Source organism: Heloderma suspectum, chromosome 4, assembly GCF_057233095.1.
Source record: "Heloderma suspectum isolate Gila_16-S chromosome 4, 16-S_ref, whole genome shotgun sequence".
Lineage (NCBI taxonomy): Eukaryota > Metazoa > Chordata > Lepidosauria > Squamata > Helodermatidae > Heloderma > Heloderma suspectum.
In genome coordinates this window covers 186472122-186486165 of record NC_139461.1, presented here as the reverse complement: position 1 = coordinate 186486165, position 14044 = coordinate 186472122, and positions in this window count along the sequence as shown.

The following is a 14044-nucleotide window of genomic DNA, read 5'->3' as shown; positions in this document are numbered from 1 at the left end:
AAGGCCATACCGCTTTCCCCAGGCCCCACCCCCACTATGACAAGATGTATTGTATGTCTATTTACATTATGGGAAGTATTTCCACATTTGCATCTATACATAAAAAGCAACATACAAACATTTTATGCAAGTCGATGTCCTCTTCTGTCCTTTTCTTTGGTGATACATTTCCTCTTTGTTGACAGTGTGCAAGGGGCCACCCTAGTGGTGTCAAGCTAAATGTGCCAGGGCAAATGAACACATGTAGGTAAGAGAAGGGGCCTACTGCAACAATAGCACTCCCTCCCTTCATACACATTCCTTTAGCCTTGGGGTGGGGAATCTGTGGTCTGAGGGCCACATGCAGCCCTCAGCCAAATTTCAAGTGGCCCTCAGCACCACCTGGCTCTTCAAAGGCTGTGGACACTCTCTGGGAATTACTTCTTCTTCCACTTCGTGTGTGTTTTTGCAAGATGTAAAGAAGGGGTGGAGTGGCACAAGGCAGGAGTGGAGGACCTCTTCCAACCCAAGAGCCAAAATCAATTTCAAAGAAACTCTTGGGTGGGTGGGACCCCAAATGCAAAAAAATACCAGCATATTTTAGCGTAAAGGTTACTGCAAGTAACTCAGCCTTAAGAGGGGCATTTCAGCTTGTCCTGCTGCAAACTCTGGCCACCAACAGCTGAAGCCCCTGATAGACTGTACCTGTGGGACAACAGCCCTTCACATGCAAAAGGTCACCCACCCTGGGTTTTGACCACTGATAATCTCTGGGAAGGGTTTGGGGCATTTGTTCTCTGGACTATGAATGTGGCAACCCATTTCCACCACATTTAGTTCTAATATTGTAGAGGGCTAATACCTGGGTCGACCAAATCTATAGGTCTAGCTCTCACAGGTAAACCTGTGCCTGGAGCATTTTAGGGGCAACATATTCACCGAAATCCTTCTTTTCTCTTGAGCTCCACATTCCCTCATGCATAATCTGTTGGGTGCCACATGTTGGCAGGTGGGTGGTGTGACAGGTTTTACTAATTTAGACAGGAGTCTCCGGTGATCAGGCCGAAACTCCCAGGACCTTAAATGCAGAGTTGAAAGAGCACACCAAGGTTTCACATTTAAAGCTTTATTTACAACAGATGGTGTGCGGATGACAAGCACACCATAAGGAAATGCAGTAGCAACACTTAACTACTCATTCATATGTACAACCCAAAGCTGGCCAGGCCAGGGTGTAACATAGGGGTGAAGGACTGGAATTCAGGTGTGCACATGCTGTCCTGGGTTCTACTGCATTCTCCAACTTGCTTTGTCTCATGTAAGGGTGTCAGGGTTCCCCTTATGACTTGGACCCCCTGAGCAACTCCTTAAGGATCTCTTGCCTCCTTAGGAGTCCCACCAGCCTTCTTTTAAACTTCGCCTTCCCAATAACATAGGGTTTAGGCTGTAGACATGGGGTGATTGGCACTTCAGGCAGTTGGGTTTTAACCAGAACAGTTAATTGGTAAATTAAAGCAAGCAAATCACAACTATAGGTATTTACACAAAAAGCTAATACAAAAGGCATTAAAAGAAAAGAAAAGTTGCAAAATGCAAGTTCCTTTACCCTAGCCATGCTTAGACTCCTCTAGGTTGCTTCTTCCTGCTCCCTCTTCAGGCTCAGCTCTTCCAGACTCTGCTCTTCGTGGCTCTCTCGCTCTCTTTTTACACCTTCCTCCCTCAAAACCAAAAAATACTGCTTCAAACCTGAAGAAATGAAACTACTCCTCTCAGGGATACCACCTCCCAACAAAAGAACCCCAGTCCTCTAGGCCTGACCTTTTTCCTTGCCTGTATAGGCCTCAAACCTTCACAAAGGGTTATTATACTCTTGAGCCCTGGGGGCATGTCCTCTAGGCTTCACCTCATTCTCTCAAAATGTAGCTAACTCGTAAACCGGTTTTGGGAAGTTTCTGCTTTAAGCATTTCCCAACTCTGAGTGCTTCATCGTTACCTCACAAGGTCAATTTTGGCTGAGCAGACACAGACTCTTGTTTGGCACATACTATAGGCTTTACTGCTGGGCCGGGGGGGGGGGGGGTCTCTTTCTCAGTTCCTCTTGAAACTTTTTACTTAACTTGGGGCTTGGTTGGAGTCTTTGTGCACCCTTTGCTGGCGGTCCTAGGACTCATGCTGAAGATAAAACCAAACACACATCCATTCTCGCATTCCTAAGCAATGATTAGAGCAAGAACTTTCAAAATAGAATTGAAACAAAAGACAGAGAGAAATAGAAGGCATAACAGAATACAGATATATTTGGTCTCGGTTCATCACAGTGGGGCCAAAGCCCATGGTGCATATGGATAGAGTCAAAAGTGTGTGGGTCACCCTTTCCTTTCCTCCCTCTCTCTCTTCCTTCCTACCCAGCAGGCCATAAGAACGTAAGGAGAGCCTTGCTGGATCAGACCAAGGGTCCATCTAGTCCAGCATTCTGTTCACACAGTGGCCAACCAGCTGTTGACGGGAGATCCACAAGCAGGATACGAGAGCAGGAGCACCCTCCCGCCCATGTTCCCCAGCAACTGGTGTACATAGGCATACCGCCTGTGGTACTGGAGGTAGCACATAGCCATCAAGGCTAGTAGCCACTGATAGCCTTTTCCTCCAGGAATTAGCCTAATCCCCTTTTAAAAAAAAAACCTTTTTATTCTATTTTTAAACTTTGTAAATGAAATAAACAATACCAACAACCTAATCAACAACTACAATTTCCCAACAATACAGTATTCTTAAGAGGACACAGCAATAACGGAAAAGAAAGAGAAAAAAGAAGAAGGTGAAGGAAGAAAAAAAAATTGAAAAAATGTAAAGGATTAAAGAAATTAATTTTTGTAAAAAATTTAAACTCCATTACACAGAAACTTCAAATCCCATTCTGCTTAAAAATTATTCCTATAACACTGGCAATATTACAATTCAGTACAGCATAAATAATCAATCTAACATTTCAATATCATGTCATTGAAATGGTGGGGGATATCCGATTAAATACATAGAGCACAATCTATCTCCTTGCAGTGGCAAAACTTCCAAAGATTATGATATACAGTCAGGGCCAGAAATATTGGAACAAGGATAACTGTTTTGGCAGTTGGCTTCTGTACACCACCACATTGAAGTTGAAAGGAAACATACCCAGATGGGAGCGAAGTCAGGACTTCCAGCTGTAATTCAAGGGGTGTGACAAAAGTGGGGCACCAACCATTCAGGAAGGACAGCCAGTGGCATACACACACACACCCATTGTTGGTGGCTCATAAGTAATGGAACGAATGGCTGACAAGCAGCTGCATGGCCAGGTGTGGCCTGTTTCCTGGATACGCCATGACCAATCAAGCAGAGAAAAGGCCTGGAGGTGGTTCTGAGAGTTACATTTGCATTTGCTAGCTGTTCACTGGAACTCCCAACATGAGGTCCAAAGAGGTGTCCATGCGAGTGAAGGAGACCATCATTAGGCTGAGGAAACAAAATAAACCCATCAGAGAGATAGCAAAAACAGTGGGAGTGGCCAACACAACAGTTTGGAACATCCTGAAAAAGAAGGAATTAACTGGCAAGCTCAGCAACAGCAAAAGGCCTGGCAGACCACGGAAGACAACTAAAGTGGATGACCGCAGAATTCTGCTCATGGTGAAGAGGAACCCTTTCACAACATCTAGCCAGGTCAAGAATGCTCTTGCGGAGGTAGGCATGTCATTGTCAACATCTACAGTCAAGAGACGGCTTTATGAATGTAAATACAGAGGCTTCACAACAAGGTGCAAACCACTGGTAACGCTCAAGAACAGAAAGGCCAGATTAGCCTATGTCAGAAAACACCTAAAAAAGCCTGCCCAGTTCTGGAATAAGATTGTTTGGACTGATTAACTTGTGCCAGAATGATGGGAAGAGAAAAGTATGGAGACGGAAAGGAACAGCTCATGATCCAAAGCAGAGCACATCATCTGTCAAACATGGTGGAGGCAGTGTTATGGCATGGGCATGTATGGCTGCCAATGGAACCGGGTCACTGGTGTTTATTGATGACCTGACTGCTGATCAAAGCAGCAGGATGAATTCTGAAGTGTAGAGGGCTATACATTCTGCTCAGATTCAGCCAAATGCTGCCAAACTGATAGGACGCCGCTTCATATTGCAGATGGATAATGACCCAAAACATACAGCAAAAGCTACCCAAGTGTTTCTCCAGGCAAAGAAGTGGGATGTTCTTCAATGGCCAAGTCAGTCACCTGATCTCAGCCCAATAGAGCATGCTTTTCACTTCCTGAAGACAAGACTGAAGGCAGAAAGACCCACAAACAAGCAGCAGCTGAAGGCAGCTGCAGTAAAGGCCTGGCAAAGCATCTCGAGGGAGGAAACTCAGCATTTGGTCATGTCCATGGGTTCCAGATTTCAGGCAGTCATTGACTGCAAAGGATTTTCATCCAGGTGTTAAAGGTGACCCTTAAGTTTGAAATGATGTTGGTTTGTTCCATTACTTATGAGCCACCAATGATGGATGTGTGTGTATGCCACTGGCTGTCCTTCCTGAATGGTTAGTGCCCCACTTTTGTCAAACCCCTTGAATTACAGCTGAAAGTCCTGACTTCATGCCCATCTGGGTTTGTTTCCTTTCACCTTCAATGTGGTGGTGTACAGAGGCCAACCGCCAAAACAGTTATCCTTGTTCCAATATTTCTGGCCCTGACTGTAGTTACACAGAATTACACTAGGGATGCATGAGGGTTTTGTTTGGTCTGCATTTGGAGTGAATCAGGCCTGATCCATACTTCACAGAATGATTTCAGTTTGGAATACAGCTATCCTTTGGATTTTGCACTTCTCCGAATTTTGCAATGCAGTTTTCACTTAAAAAAAAAATACCAAAAATATGTACTGTAGGATAAAATTCATTTAGAAATACATACTGGTCATTCCACATGGACCTATGACCCGACTGGATTCCACCAGGAGACGAGCCTTCAGTGTGGTGGCCCCTTTTCTATGGAATTCCCTGCATTTTGAGATGAGGCAGGCACCAATGTGTTGCTTCTGGGGCCTCCTGAAAACACTGTTATTTGGGGAATCCTTCCCTGAGTAACTGGCCGTGGTTTTTATCAGAACTCGGTTTTTTAAAATAGCAATTATTTTATCATGGTTTTTATTCTTTTATTCTATCTGCTGTTCACCACTCCGAAATCTTTGGATGTGGAACACTATACAAATGTAAGTAAGTAAATAAATAAATCTCTGTGAGAAAATATGTTTAGAAATGTTTATTTTGTGAGAAAATATATTCAAAAATACTTGTTTAAATATTACTTTCTGTGCAGTTCTTTTTTAATTACAGATTAATGTGGAAATAGGATGGAACAGATTTATGCATGAATACATGTGAAACTGACATGGACTAGAGACAGACTGATTCATGCATTCCTAAATTACACCTAGGCCAGAGATATTCTGTTGAAAACAGAGCTCCTCTGGTTACTCTGTCAGCTACTTTTAGCATTAACTTTAAGCTGCCTATGTCTGCTGTTCAAAATATCGTTGTATCCTGTGATTCCTCTGTGGTGGTTGTTTTAAGATTTGTTTAAGCCATGATTTTTTTTTTAGATAAACTGGAGCTTAACAACAACAACTATGCTATGTGGGCATAGACTGCCATGAAGAGGTGATAGAAGCAACTGACAACCTCAGTTATTTTACTTTATATGTTTATATTCAGTCACAATCATCAATTCCTTTATATACCACATTTTCCACAAATGCATCGTGCCCAATTTGGTGCACAGAAAATAGACAATTTAAATACACTAATAACACAATAGCCATAATACATAAAAATGAAACCATTACCATATAGTGTATCTAATCTGTCATCTGTTATTGGAGTCATTGCTTTCTCTACATATTTTCAGTGACTGAGTTCTTTGTGGCCAGACAGGATTTTCCTGATGTACTGAGAAAATGTAGATGAAAGTTAAGGCAATATGCATTCATTTTATTTTAGCAAGACGGTGTGTGGTGTGGCTGATTGAAAATTTGCCTTTGGTATAGAAAGACATGGGTTCAAAATCACCTCTTGGCCAAGGACCAAGCTAGATCTGGAGAGCCGGTGTGGTACAGTGTTGAAACTAGGGCCCAGGAGACCTGTGTTCCTGTCCCTCATTGGCCATGAAGCTCACTGGGTGACCTTGATGCAGTCACTATCCCTCAGCCTAACCTACCTCACAAATGTACTCAGGGATGGCTGAATCCATGATAAATAATGGACATTATTTACCAACCCCTCAAAGAGATATGGCATTCAAGTGTGGAATACAGTATCCCTCACAACTTTTGAAACCAAATTTCTATGGAGCTGTGGACAAAATTGCACCATACCTTGATTGACATTTGTTAAGGCTATGGAGGGGCGGATACATTTGTTTTGCCAGTGTGATAGCCAGGAGTCCTACTTTACAGGGGACAGCCCTCTGTTTGGAGGGATGTCAGAGGACACTCCTCTATTTGAAAACATCCTCTGTTTGAAGGATCCTTCCAAACATCCGCTGTCTATTCTAAGTCCGATTTAAAGATAAAGAATGATCAGAAGGAAGAGCAGGGGCCTTGAAGTTGCCTGCCAACAGTTAGCACCTGGACAGCAGGCTGAGCAAGGAATGCTAGTTACCTGGTCACAGTCTTCTATTTAAATTATAGTAATTATTTCTAAATTTGCACTGTTGTGTATAAATTAGCATGTGCAAATGTTGTGCAATTTAGGACCTCTTTTGTCCTTTTGGGGGGAGTGATGCATTTCCTCTTTGGGGGGGGGATGTGTTATGTGCCCACCCTATGTGTTAGCCAGGTTTGGCCCACAAACTGCCAGTTGCCAATTCCTGGGCTTAAGTTCTTCCTGTGATGACAATGCCAGAATGTTACTTCTTCTTCTTCCTCCTCCTCCTCCTCCTTGACAAAGCCTTCAGATGTGTCAAGCTCCATCAAACCCAGTTACTGTGTAATCATGTGATGTGTTGCCATTTTGCACCAGGGGGGAAAAAAAGACACTGGGGTTTCACCAGGTGTGTTAAAAGATGATGTGTGTAACGTATCACGCTTGCAGCGAGATGATATTCAACAAGAGCAGGGCACATCTGTTGTTCCGTTCTGAAAGAAGTCACAGGCCAGGCCTCCTTATTAGAACTCCATTTTCACTTTTGGTGGAGTTCATATAACAAGCCAGACTCCCTGTACGATGAGGCTCTCCTTTATTCTAACAAAGGGAAAGCCATTCTGGGGAAACTGCCCTTGCTCCGTTTCACCCAGCAAGTAGGTTCACAGTGAAAGAAGCAATTCTCACAAAGAAGAAGCTGTGAAATGCATTTTTAAAAAGTGTTTTATTGCCATTCCTATTTGGGAGCTCCATGTGGGTGGTGGCCGTCTTTCTGTAACACAGTATCCCACGTGCCACTGGCAGTGTGACAGCTCAAGTGGGGGACGGGACTGCAAATTGGTTTTCGAGATTTCCGTACAAGTATCAAGGATTGCTTCTGTATATTTAAAGATACAATAGTTCAACTATAGAATATCAAGAACCCTGTTTGTTGATTTCCACAGTAAACTCGCAAGGTTGTGAGGTGAGCAGCAACCTATTTTGCAATGTGCCACATTGTTGCCAGGGTAGCTTGTCAGGTTTATTTACACAATAGTGGCTCTTTCCACTAACTCTCCTCAAGTTCTCTCAGATTTAATTTAGCTGTATGAATTAGGTCACCCTGACTGGTTTCAATTCCTGGTACTTGCACTCTAGAGAAAGTCAAGCAGTTGCGGGGAGGGGGGACACACAGGAGATGAGAGCAGAGCGCAGCTGTCTATGAATTGTGGGGAGGGGAAGGTGGTGTGTGGGCTGAAGGTCCTTTCACTATTTTGGGCCCTAACTCTTAAATACCCTTAAATGAGGACTGCACCCCTCCGTGGCAGGATTAAGCCAGCAAATGAAAGGAGCTTCAATCCACCTAGCATCTCCCTCTCCCTACAATTCATAGACAACCCTGCTCTGCTCCCAACTCCTTTACCCCCCAGTCCCGGGAGTGTCCCTCTGCAGCAAGAGGGACTATTAAGCCCCCAAACACTCTTATAGGATGGCCACGTTTGAATCACCAAAAAGAGAGGAAATGCATCGCCAGAAAAGAGGACAAAAATGGACACTGATTTGCATAATATTTGCATTTGCTGATTCATATGTACTGATGCAAATTTAGAAATAATTATTACAATTTAAATAGAAATACAGTATATTTCACCATAGCATGGAAGACTGTGACCAGGTGACCTGTGTGCTTGCCTGCTTAGCCTGCTTAGTCTGCTGTTCAGGTGCTAACTGTGAATGGTTTTTTTATTTTTAATCCTGACTTGGACAGGACAGCCATTTAGAGGGTGCCATCAAATAGAGGACAGTCCTCTGGCAGCCTTTCAAATAGAGGGCTGTCCTCTGTAAAAGAGGAAATATGGCCACCCTACCTCATCAGACTACAGACTAGCCTGTCCTTTCACTCAGATCCAGCACTCTCCCTGGTTGCTCTTCCTTCTCTTTTGCTCTCCACCAGTCCAGCTCTCAACAGAGTTTCTAAAGATGGGGACAGTTCTCCAGGGTCCCCCATCTTCCACCCAAATAAGTGTAAGACACTTGAAAGGCCTTGTAATGGAGCTTATTTAAGGCAGAAGGCAGCATAAGAGAGTAGGTATAGGAAGGATAGCTAAGGAAATTAAAAACTGGGTCTATAGGCCTGATAAAAGATTGGTTCTGTGGGTCTAGTTTGAACCAGAGTGAATTTTGGGTAGCAAAGTCATTTTGACTCTGTAAAAGAGAGAAGTTTAAGAGAAAGGTTTGTGGTTGATGCACCTTTTTTGAATGTGTTGACATCTGCAAAGTATAGAGACAGGATGCTTAAGGAGAAGTTGGAGGCCTTTTGAGTTTCTCTGGAATTAACAGTGATGTCAGCAGTGATGTTAGTAGGTGGGAGGCACTTAGACTGAAAGTAAGGGGCTTAGAAGGAGCTAGACTACCTTATGATAACCAGTTAGCAAGCTTAGAACATAATAGTACCACGTTTGGAAACAGGCATGGAAATTGGTGTAGTACAAGGGTATAAAACAGAGCCTCACCCTAATGCCAGGTCTGCCTTCATTCAAGATTCCTAGGGTCTTTTCCAACCATAGAAAGGATCTTTGAAGTAAGACAGATCCTTCACTGGTGAATATAGTAAGCTAATTCTATTCTTTCTCCATTTCTGTATTAAGTATGAAAGGTGTATGTGCATGCTCCTTTTTTCTAATGAAAACATTTTATTCTGTTATAAGCTGTTGTCTGTGTGAATGGAAGTCAGTGCATCTCAGCATTGAGACAGCCACTCTTCCCAGATCACGCCAAATTTTAGCAGACAGGAAATGGGAACCTGTCATAATTGCAACTAGGAGGTTTAAGATTTTTTTAAAAAAGTAAATTTTCATTTCCCAACATAAGGACTGTGAGCTTCACACCTTCAAAAAGGCTACTGTGCCAAAGTAAGGTTTGTGTCAGCAGATTGATCAAGAAAGGCAGGACGGACACGCAGGAGGCATTCTGCTTAGTAACAATAGCTGGAGAAGGAGGGTTGCCACCTTCCTCCCATCGAAAAGACTTCAACTTGCTCACCTTAAGAGCTTGACAGGATTGGGGGCCTGCCAGGGACAGCAGAGCCATTGGAAAAGTTAGAAAAGAGAGTAATAACCTTAATGATGCCCTCTAGTTGATGGCGGGGGAGGCTGAATGGTGATGTCATAGTCTTGTCGGCCAATAAGAGAGGATATTCAATCCAGGTTTGCAGTTTTCAGCGAACATTAAAGTACATTGAAGTAAAGTAGCTGTTAAGGTTTTTCTAAAAGCTGGAGTGATTATTCTTTTCTCTTTCTATAGCTATTGACTGAGGATTGGTTGACAACACACTGAATTCTGGCATTTAGGAGAGATCCCCCTTCAGCCCTGCCCCTGAAACTCCAACCATGGATTCGACAGAATGACCCACCCAAAGAGAAGGCCGTCTGTGATGCTGATCTGGGCTTTTTTTTTCTTTCCAGTTAGGAGACATGCCCAGATCAGTGACCAATGCAGAAATTTCACAGGTCTGTGTGTAAGAAAAGAAAAACTTCCTCCAAGGGTGGGTCTAACAGATTACACTTAAAGAAAAAGAAAACCTTTGGGGGGATAAGAATGAAATAGACCTCCCATTTTAACTTGGAAAAAGTACACCTCAGCATTTTCTGAGATACTGGCTTAATGTCTGCTCACTTGGCTACATCAGTCCCCCTAAGGTTAGCCCTAACCCCATGCCTGTTCTCCACACTGGATGGAGCCAAGGATTGGTGGGGAAAGGAGGGAAGCATTTTGCTCTTTATCTCTGCACCTTATCTGAAGACAGCTGTGACCTCCCAGTATTCCATGCATGGCCATACATTGACCAACAGTTAGGGTGGCCACGGGTCTTACTTTACAGAGGACAGTCCACTATTTGAAGGGCTGTCAAAGGACAGTCTCCTATTTTGAAGGCATCCCCTATTTGAAGCACTGTCCAGTTCAAATCCAGTTTGAATAAAAAGGGCCCTAAGAAGAGAGAGCAGGGGCCTTGAAATTGCCCATCATCCATTGTTATCACCTGGATAGCAGACTGAGCAGGAAGGCACTTAAGCCGCCTGGGCACAGTCTTCTCCACTATGGTGAGATGTATTGTATTTCTGTTGAAATTATTAAAGTAATTATTTCCAAATTTTCATCTCTCTCTTTCTCTCTTTACACACACACACACACACACACACACACTGTCCTTATTTTTTGTGATGTGCAAGTGGCCGCCCTACCAGCAAGGCCAGCCCTACCATTAAGCAGAGTGAAGCAGTAGATGCTGGGGTCAAAGAGCAGCAGTGAAGTGTTTGAGGACAGAACTCTGGGTGCAATGCACCATCCTCTATTAACCTGCATCCTCTAGTAAACCTGCAGTCCTCAGGATGTTGTCCCGTTGTCAGAGTTGAAGTAAGACTCAACAGCCAGGCCAGTCAGCTTCTAAACTGTACATAGAAGGCAGGGGTGGGGGTGGGACCATGTTGTCCTCATCTCAGGCAGCAAAATGTTGACCAAAGCTGAGCTCAACTTCGTTACTTGCTGCTAGACATCTCATGCCTGACCCCACTACTGTGCAACACAGGCTTAGTTTCATAGATTGGTTTGCTGACAGGTTGGAGCTGGTTGGAAGATATGTTTATTTTTTAAAGTGCCCGCAACAATCTATTGTCACCCCACCCAGTCATGCAAGACAGCAGAAAGTGCTCTGATGTTGAAAGGAGTGGCAAACAGAATGCCCAACCATCACCATAGTAACAGAAGTGCATGCCAGGAAAGAGAACCATGTGGAAGAAAGCAGTGCATTATGGCAGAAATACATCTCCATAACAACAGTAAAACGCTGATGGAGAATTTAAAAAAAAAGAAGTCAATCCAGGAATGCAATTGTCCATTGAGGAAATCAGGACACCTGGGTGGGATGCAACTTGTCAGTTTGGATTTTAGAAACTAAATATGATGCATAATTGGTTACACATCATAGACAATTACTGCTGTGTATGTGGCACACCAGTAATTTTGCAGACAAAGAAGCTGTGAAAGGCCAGAAAATCTAACTGGGTTAGGACAAGAAAAGACTAAAAAGGCTAGGAAATAAAAGAAAGAAAACTTCCCCTTAACAAACTACAAAATAAATTTACATATTGTATAAAACGTAACCCACTTATTTAGTGTACAACTGAATCAGTACTAATTCAAGGAAGGAGAGTTAAGCTTGTGGACTCTGAATTGGGGGGGGGGAGCTAGATGAGACGATAAATGCTTTTTTTGCATTTAACACGCGTTTTAAAAATGTAAATAGCAGCCTCAGTGAGGCAGGGGGGTAGGCATAATTATTTGAATTGCAGCAGGCAGAGAGAGAGACTTTAACCCCTCCCCCCACCCCCACCCACCATGGTCCTGAGGACAATTCCTCCTTTGAACTACAATTTGCATTGAATGGAAATTCCTAAGGCAATCCCTTGCCATGGACAATTCCGTTCATTATTGTCTCCACCAGTGGATGCTATTTGCATGACAAAAGACATGACCATTAAATGAAAATGCCCATTTAGAGTGCAATCCTATGGGTTATGCCCTCATCAGATGGAAGCTTCTGAACTCAGAGGCTTCTGTGAAGTCATTCCCTGCTCCCCACCCCCCCAGCCACTGCTAGTAGGGTGGGAGAAGGACAGAAGCAATTTTTGCCTCTCCGTCCTCAATAGTTGTTTGTTTTTCTCTAGACAGGCCTCTGAGCCAATTTAGAGAGAGTGTACTACTAGGGCCTGGACTGGAGCTGGAGAGCCTGTAGGATTCATCACAATCTGGCTTCTCCTCTCCTCTCCCCTGCCCTTCTGCCCACCAGAATGCCCCCTCACATACCTCTCCAAGGTCCTCCAAGGCTGCTTTTGAGACCTTGGAAAACAGCTGAGTTGGTTCTTTTCACAGTGGCTGTGAGGGGGCAGGGGACAGGGTATGGGGGGAGGAACTGGATTCCAAAGTCCCCTTTCCGAGGTCGTAGCAGTGTCTACAGCCTCAGATCAACGACTCCAAAGAATCCTGTGTTCCCTGGAGTGCTCTCCTGGGACCATACGGTTGATCTCTTAATCTCAAATCTAGTTGTTTAGATGGAACACCACTGTGGGCTAATGGTGGCTTTACTTCCAACAATGGTGTCACGAGACCCATTTCAGTTTTGACAGAGACATTTCAAGTTCAGCCTTTGAAACTGAAAGCTTTTGAGTTGGCATCTTTTGGCAGGCTTCAAATATGAAATATCATAAGCTGCTAATACTGTGAAATACTCATCATAGCATGTTTTCCATGAGATCTTTTAAAAACAACAACAACAACAACAACAACAACAACACAACAATTACTACTTGCCAGCTCTCAGTTATGGTATACCAGTGCTGTTATTGTCACATGTAATGCATGCCTCAGTGACTACTGTTAAATGGGCCTATGTATTAAATACATATGTATTAAATACATATGCCATGTACAGATATCTATGCCTATGTGGTTATTAGGAGATAATATGGAGAAATTATGACAGATGATTTCCAGATGCCTTTGGTTTGATCCAAAGTAATGCTTAGTAGAGTTCTGGAGGTAGGGGGTGGGGAGGTGAACTTCATAGTTCTTCCTTCTCCCTGCGACTCTTGAAGGGCAGCTGCTACGGAGGTCTGGGAGACCCTCCAGAGCAGCATGAGAGGCATTGCAGGGGAGTACAGGGGAGAGGGGGGATTGGTGAAGATCACCTCCTCACCTCTTTCCTCCATTGAGGAGCCTCTGCTGGAACCCAGTGCCTCCCATGAACAGAAGGAGTCCTTCCAATCCTAGAATGGCCAGTATGAATCCAAGCCATTAGTTTTTGCCATTTGTCTTGAATACAGCCAAATATGTGGGCCTTTAATCATGATTGCTGAGAGTCTTCCTTCTGTCCCTGAAACCTAAAATTGTTAGGAATAGCTGAGATTACCAGGTGACATATAGACTGAAACTTAAAACCCAAATGCAATTTCTAGAACACCTTTATTTCGATGGAATGGAGTTCAATTCAATCTGTTCACACTTTCCACATTCATTCAGATAGTTGCCCATGTTGGAGCAACAGAGCCTGGTGGCCAGCTGGCTTATATACTCAGAAGCAGGAGACATGCTGAGAGTACCTGCTTCTTTGGTATTCTGATCTTCCTTGGAGTTTTGTTGATTAGGGGTAGGATGTGCAAACCCACCCCTATCCAGGTTCTCCAGGCACCCACTCAACCCCTGCCCCCGCTCACCGGTCCCTGGACCGCACTCGAGCCCCTCCCACACTTGGTCAGCAGCCCACACTCACCCCAGTGGCCTCATTGAGCTCCATGGTTGCCATTTTATGAAAAATAAAACGGCAACTGCAAAATGCACACATTTGCATATACGTGA